Consider the following 7,954-nt stretch of genomic DNA (forward strand, 5'->3'; position numbering starts at 1 on the left):
CTCTCCCTCCCCCTCCCTCCCCCTCTCGCTCCCCCCCCTCTCTCTCTCCCTCCCCCTCCCTCCCCCTCTCGCTCCCCTCCCCCTCTCTCTCCCACTCCCCCCCCTCTCTCCCTCCCCCCCCTCCCCTCCCTCCCCCTCCCTCCCCCCTCTCGCTCCCCCTCCCCCCTCTCTCTCCCCTCCCCCCCCTCCCCCTCTCGCTCCCACTCCCCCCTCTCTCTCCCCTCCCCCTCCCTCCCCCTCTCGCTCCCCTCCCCCTCTCTCTCCCCTCCCCCTCCCTCCCCTCTCGCTCCCTCCCCCTCTCTCTCCCTCCCCTCCCCCTCTCGCCCCTCCCCCCTCTCTCTCCCCCCCCTCTCCCTCTCCCTCCCCTCCCCCCTCTCTCTCCCACTCCCCCCTCTCTCTCCCCCTCCCCCCTCTCTCTCCCCCCCCCTCCCTCCCCTCTCCCTCCCCCTCTCTCTCCCTCCCCCTCCCCCTCTCGCTCCCACTCCCCCCTCTCTCTCACACTCCCCTCCCCCCCTCTCTCTCCCACTCCCCCCCCCCTCTCTCTCCCTCCCCCTCCCTCCCCCTCTCGCTCCCACTCCCCCCTCTCTCTCCCTCCCCTCCCCCTCTCGCTCCCCTCCCCCTCTCTCTCCCCTCCCCTCCCCCCTCTTGCTCCCCTCCCCCCTCTCTCCCCTCCCCCTCTCGCTCCCACTCCCCCTCTCGCTCCCACTCCCCCCTCTCTCTCACACTCCCTCCTCCAGGACCATGCAGATATAGAGTGGAAGTTTGCCCGGACCAAGTTATGGATGAGTTATTTTGACGAGGGGGGTACTCTGCCCCCTCCCTTCAACATCGTTCCCAGTCCTAAGTCAGTGTGGTACCTCTGTCTGTGGGTTCACCATCGACTCTGTAGGAGAGGAGCGCCACCTGCTGGCGACACAGACAAACACCACGACCTACAGGAGTTCACGGTAAGAAGTCCACTATTTATTCAGTTACACATGAAACACATGGAGACAATAATATTATGTTTATATACAGTATATACCCCCTCCCTCTCTGTCATATGTCCTCTCTCTCTGTCATATGTCCTCTCTCTTTGTCATACCCCCTCCCTCTCTGTCATATGTCCTCTCTCTCTCTCTCTCTTTCACTCCCCCTCCCTCTCTGTCATCTGTCCTCTCTCTCTGTCATATGTCCTCTCTCTTTGTCATATGTCCTCTCTCTTTGTCATACCCCCTCCCTCTCTGTCATATGTCCTCTCTCTTTGTCATACCCCCTCCCTCTCTGTCATATGTCCTCTCTCTCTCTCTCTCTTTCACTCCCCCTCCCTCTCTGTCATCTGTCCTCTCTCTCTGTCATATGTCCTCTCTCTTTGTCATACCCCCTCCCTCTCTGTCATATGTCCTCTCTCTTTGTCATACCCCCTCCCTCTCTGTCATACCCCCTCCCTCTCTGTCATCTGTCCTCTCTCTCTGTCATATGTCCTCTCTCTTTGTCATACCCCCTCCCTCTCTGTCATATGTCCTCTCTCTTTGTCATACCCCCTCCCTCTCTGTCATACCCCCTCCCTCTCTGTCATATGTCCTCTCTCTTTGTCATACCCCCTCCCTCTCTGTCATATGTCCTCCCTCTCTGTCATATGTCCTCTCTCTCTGTCATCTGTCCTCCCTCTCTGTCATATGTCCTCCCTCTCTGTCATATGTCCTCCCTCTCTGTCATATGTCCTCCCTCTCTGTCATATGTCCTCCCTCTCTGTCATATGTCCTCCCTCTCTGTCATATGTCCTCCCTCTCTGTCATATGTCCTCCCTCTCTGTCATATGTCCTCTCTCTTTGTCATCTGTCCTCTCTCTTTGTCATCTGTCCTCTCTCTCTCTCTCTCTCTCTTTCACTCTCACTCTCTCTCTGTCATCAGTCCTCTCTCTCTCTCTCTGTCCTCTATCTCTCTCTCTCTCTCTCTGTCCTCTATTTCTCTCTATCTCTCTCTGTCTCCCTCCCTCCCTCTCTCCCTCTCTCTCTCTCCTCTCTCTCTTTCTCTCTCTCTCTCTGTCTCCCTCCCTCCCTCTCTCTCTCTTTCTCTCCCTCTCTCTCTGTCTCTCTCTCTCTCTTTCTCTCTCTCTCTCTCTCTCTCTCTCTCTCTCTCTCTCTCTCTCTGTCCTCTATTTCTCTCTATCTCTCTCTGTCTCCATCCCTCCCTCTCTCCCTCTCTCTCTCTCCTCTCTGTCTCTTTCTCTCTCTCTCTTTGTCTCTCTCTCTCTCTGTCCTCTATCTCTCTCTCTCTCTGTCCTCTATCTCTCTCTCTCTCTCTCTGTCCTCTATTTCTCTCTCTCTCTGTCCTCTATCTCTCTCTCTCTCTCTCTGTCCTCTATCTCTCTCTCTCTCTCTCTGTCCTCTATTTCTCTCTCTCTCTCTGTCCTCTATTTCTCTCTCTCTCTGTCCTCTATCTCTCTCTCTCTCTCTCTCTGTCCTCTATTTCTCTCTCTCTCTCTCTGTCCTCTATTTCTCTCTCTCTCTCTGTCCTCTATTTCTCTCTCTCTCTTTGTCTCTCTCTCTCTCTCTGTCCTCTATCTATCTCTCTCTCTCTCCTCTATCTCTCTCTCTCTCTCTCTCTGTCCTCTATCTATATCTCTCTCTCTCTGTCCTCTATCTCTCTCTCTCTCTCTCTCTGTCCTCTATTTCTCTCTCTCTCTTTGTCTCTCTTTCTCTCCTCTCTCTCTCTCTCTCTCTCTCTCTCTCTCTGTCCTCTATTTCTCTCTCTCTCTCTGTCCTCTATCTCTCTCTCTCTCTCTCTGTCCTCTATCTATATCTCTCTCTCTCTGTCCTCTATCTCTCTATCTCTCTCTGTCCTCCCTCTCTCTCTCTCTGTCCTCTATCTCTCTCTCTCTGTCCTCTATCTCTCTCCCTCTGTCCTCTATCTCTCTCTCTCTGTCCTCTCTCTCTCTCTCTGTCCTCTATCTCTCTCTCTCTGTCCTCTATCTCTCTCTCTCTGTCCTCTCTCTCTCTCTCTGTCTCTCTCTCTCTCTCTCTCTCTCTCTCTCTCTCTCTCTCTCTCTGGCTTTCTTTCTTTCTTTCACACACACCATCAGATCTCTTCTCTGATGGTAACCTGCCTGGCCTGATTTCCTGTGCATCCCAAATGGCCCTCTATACCCTACATAGGGCACTACTTTTAACCAGGGCCCATAGGTTGTACCAATAACATAGGGCACTACTTTTAACCAGGGTCAATAGGTTGTCCATAGGTTGTACCAATAACGTAGGGCACTACTTTTAACCAGGGTCCATAGGTTGTACCAATAACGTAGGGCACTACTTTTAACCAGGGTCCATAGGTTGTACCAGTAACGTAGGGCACTACTTTTAACCAGGGTCCAGAGGTTGTACCAATAACGTAGGGCACTACTTTTAACCAGGGTCCAGAGGTTGTACCAATAACGTAGGGCACTACTTTTAACCAGGGTCCATAGGTTGTCCATAGGTTGTACCAATAACGTAGGGCACTACTTTTAACCAGGGTCCATAGGTTGTACCAGTAACGTAGGGCACTACTTTTAACCAGGGTCTATAGGTTGTACCAGTAACGTAGGGCACTACTTTTAACCAGGGTCCATTGGTTGTACCAATAACGTAGGGCACTACTTTTAAACTACTTTTAATGTAGGGAATAGAGGGCCGTTTGGGACACACCCTAATGTGGGCTGGATTATGTAACACTGAGAATCCATCTGATACTGCATACTATGAGTGGGCGGTGTGTGAGGTGTGTGTGTGTGTGTGTGTGTGTGTGTGTGTGTGTGTGTGTGTGTGTGGTACATAATGTGCTTTAACTTAATATAATTTCCTTCCAGGAGCGTCATGCAGACAGCCTGATACAGAATCAACATTATCAGGTACTATCTATATATATATATCTATAATGTCTCTCTATATATCTATCTATCTATCTATCTATATATCTATCTATCTATATATCTATCTATATGTCTATCTATCTATCTCTCTATATATCTATATATCTATCTATATCTATCTATCTATATATCTATCTATAATGTCTCTCTATATATCTATCTATCTATATATCTATCTATAATGTCTCTCTATATATCTATATATCTATCTATATATTTCTATCTATATATCTATCTATAATGCCTCTATACATCTATCTATATCTACCTCTATCTATCTATATATCTATCTATATATCTATCTATAATGCCTCTATACATCTATCTATATATACCTCTATCTATCTATATATCTATCTATAATGCCTCTCTATATATCTATATATCTACCTCTATCTATCTATATATCTATCTATATATCTATCTATAATGCCTCTCTATATATCTATATATTTCTATCTACCTCTATCTATCTATATATCTATCTATATATCTATCTATAATGCCTCTCTATATATCTATATATCTATCCTCTATCTATCTATATATCTATCTCTATATGTCTCTCTATATCTGTCTATATATATCTCTATATTCAATTCAATTCAAGGGGCTTATATATATATATATATAATATATATATATATATATATATATATATATATATATATATATATATATATATCTCTTCATCTCTATATCTCTCTCTATATATATATCTCTATATCTATATTTATCTCTATATCTATCTCTGTCTCTCTCTATATCTATCTCTATCTATGTATCTATCTCTGTCTCTCTCTATATCTATCTCTGTATCTATCTCTGTCTCTCTCTATATCTATCTCTATCTATGTATCTATCTCTGTCTCTCTCTATATCTAGCTCTATCTCTGTATCTATCTCTATCTCTCTCTATATCTATCTCTATCTATGTATCCCCCCTCTCAGTACACATCTCTCTCTCTCGCTCTCTCTGTCTCTCTATCTTCCTCTCTCTCGCTCTCTTTCACACACTCATACTCTCTGCCAGCACACACACACAGACAAACACAGTATTTTCTACCAACTCTCTGGCTGAGTAACTGACTAACTGATTGACTGACTGATTGACTGACTGATTGACTGACTGATTGACTGACTGATTAACTGACTGAATGACTAACTGATTGACTAGCTGATTGACTAACTGATTGACTGACTGACTGATTGACTGACTGATTAACTGACTGACTGATTACCTGATTGACTGACTAATTAACTGACTGACTGGTTGACTGACAGATTGACTGATTAACTGACTGACTGATTACCTGATTGACTGATTGACTGACTGATTAACTGACTGACTGGTTAACTGATTAACTGACTGATTAACTGACTGACTCATTAACTGACTGACTGATTACCTGACTGACTGATTGATTAACTGACTGATTAACTGACTGACTGATTAACTGACTGACTGACTGATTACCTGACTGACTGACTGACTGATTAATTGACTGACTGACTGACTGACTGATTAACTGACTGACTGACTGACTGACTAACTGACTGACTGATTAACTGGCTGACTGACTGATTAACTGACTGACTGACTGACCAACTAGATGTTGCACTCTTTCCACACACATCCAAAAGCTTATTGTCCTGTGGAGAATGGTTCATCTCTGAGAATCTATGGTGTACCAACAAGTGTAGTCCAGACGTATCCAATCAGGAGTTTTGTTGGCGGGTAATATCAGAAGACGTTTCAGTCTGTATGGATCAATAAAGTATTCGTCTGAAAAAGTGGCAGGGTCTCCCTGGCAACTGTGATGTGGTTAACAGGAAGTGATGTCATTGTTAACAGGAAGTGATCCGTAGCCTGGTGAAGAGGTACGTGGCGGCCATGATACGCAGTTCCAAGACGGATGAGGGATTGACCGAGGAGAACTTCAAGGTGTGTGTGTTTTCTATCCATTCTCCAAACGTCCAGTGTCTTTCCTACAGATTCTAACATTCCTCCTGCATGGCTTTTAGCAGCTCTTATTCCCCCTTTTCTCCTCTCTCCCTAACCTGTCCCTCTCCTTCTCTCCTCTCCTCTCTCCCTAACCTGTCCCTCTCATCTCTCCCTAACCTGTCCCTCTCCTTCTCTCCTCTCCTCTCTCCCACACCTGTCCCTCTCCTCTCATCTCTCCCTAACCTGTCTCTCCATCTCTCCCTAACATGTCCCTCTCTTCTTCTCTCTTATCCACAAACTTCAGATAACTCTCTCTCTCTTCTCTCTCCCTCCTCTCCTCCTCCCTCCTCTCCTCCTCCACTGCAGGAGTTAAAGCAGGACATCTCCAGTTTCCGTTATGAGGTGTTAGATCTCCTTGGTAACCGCCGCCCCCCCAGATGCCACTTCTCTTCCAGCAGTGAAACCACACTTAGAAATGAGGGAGGAACCAGCGACGAAGGAGGGCCTGACCCTGACCTTGACCCCTCCCTAGCGTCGCAGGAGGGGAGTGGAGCCAAGAGGTCAAAGGGCGTGACATTTCTGACCCCGACAGGAAGCATGGAGAAGAAGAAGAAGCCTAACTATGGCGTCTCCGCTCTGGTCCGGAGTATTTCAGGAATGGAAGTGGTATCCATGACGAGGGAGGAAGAGGAGCAGGAAGGATGGGGGGAGGAGGAAGGGAAGGAGGGATGGGAGGAAGAAGAAGATGAGGAAGAGGGTAAACCAAAGAGCAACGGGGTGAGGAGAGAAGCCATTCCGTCCTCTTCTTTTATCTTCCCTTCTTCCTCCACCTCCGTCTCCTTATCCTTCGCTCGCACTCGAAGTCGTCTCCAGCAGTTGTCGTCGGCGACGTCCAATAAGACAACAGACTCCTTTAAGCGCCTCGGCTTACTGTTCTCACGCAAAGCCCCGCCCCTTCCCCTCTCCCTCGGCCAATCTCCTCCTTCCTACACCATCTCTGACGGCTTGCTCCGCCCCCTGAGAGGTCGCGGGTCATATGACCTTGGTTCGGTGGGTCATGTGACCCACAGCGAGATGCACCTGAACCAGGTCGGACATACTAACCCGGTCGGAGCCCTTCCTGCTTCCTCTGGACGAGCCAATGGGAGGGACTCTCTGCTAACCTTGCCCCTCCCACCTCCCTGTCCCTGCCAATCCCTACACTGTGCTTCCAATATGGCCGACTCAAGCTCCCACCTCCTGGACTCCAGCGAGAGCATCTTCGAGGGAGGAGGAGGGGGGCGGGTTTTGGGAGAGGGGTGGGTGGGGCCTTGTGATGTCATAGAGGACTCCGCCGGCATCGAAGACTCTGTCACTACACAACTGTAGAAGGTTGTAGTTTGTTGACATCCATTGGTTTACCTAACAGCCGGTACCTTCCTAACAAACGCAAAGCCATGAGGCATGACATGAGTGATGTCATGAGTGATGTCGCATGTTTGATGTCATAGACCTAAAACCACCCCCACATAGCTTACCGAGGATGTCACTTGTGATGTTATACTCTCCTCTCAGACACATACACAACGGGGGGGGGAGAGGAACTCAGTCGCGATTCAGCTACGCCGTAAAGACAGTTTCCATGGCTACCGAGAACGCTCGTCCCTTCTGCAAGTCTCCCGGCGCCATTGTGTCGACAACAAGTCTTTGTGCCATATGGATATTGTATTGAGCTGTTGGACGTATTTTTTATTTAACCTTTATTTAACGAGGCAAGTCAGTTAAGAACAAATTCTTATTTACAATGATGACCTAGGAACAGTGGGTTAACTGCCTGTTCAGGGGCAGAATGACAGATTTGTACCTTGTCAGCTCGGGGGTTTGAACTTGCAACCTTTCGGTTACTAGTCCAACGCTCTAACCACTAGGCTACCCTGCCGCCCCTGCCGTATGGACATTGCTGGCGTTTTGAGGATATACTCTGAGACTCTGTGGTATAATGAGACTTAATGGGATTCTATGGGACTGTGGCCCAAGGAACTTCCTCAAAATGAACTCTTACTAGTAATAATGAACTATTTTACTACCGCTACAAATCTTTTCTTTAATTTGCAAGAGAAACTGCTCTTTTTGTTTAAAGA

General features: G+C 47.6%; 1 pseudogene; it reads left to right on the top strand.

The window, feature by feature from the left end:
• The window catches only part of LOC112241828, a 110,659-nt pseudogene extending 103,002 nt beyond the window's left edge, over positions 1 to 7,657 (top strand).
• The last annotated feature ends 297 nt before the right edge of the window (positions 7,658 to 7,954 follow it).

The sequence above is a fragment of the Oncorhynchus tshawytscha genome, linkage group LG10, assembly GCF_018296145.1.
Source record: "Oncorhynchus tshawytscha isolate Ot180627B linkage group LG10, Otsh_v2.0, whole genome shotgun sequence".
NCBI classification, from domain to species: Eukaryota; Metazoa; Chordata; class Actinopteri; order Salmoniformes; family Salmonidae; genus Oncorhynchus; species Oncorhynchus tshawytscha.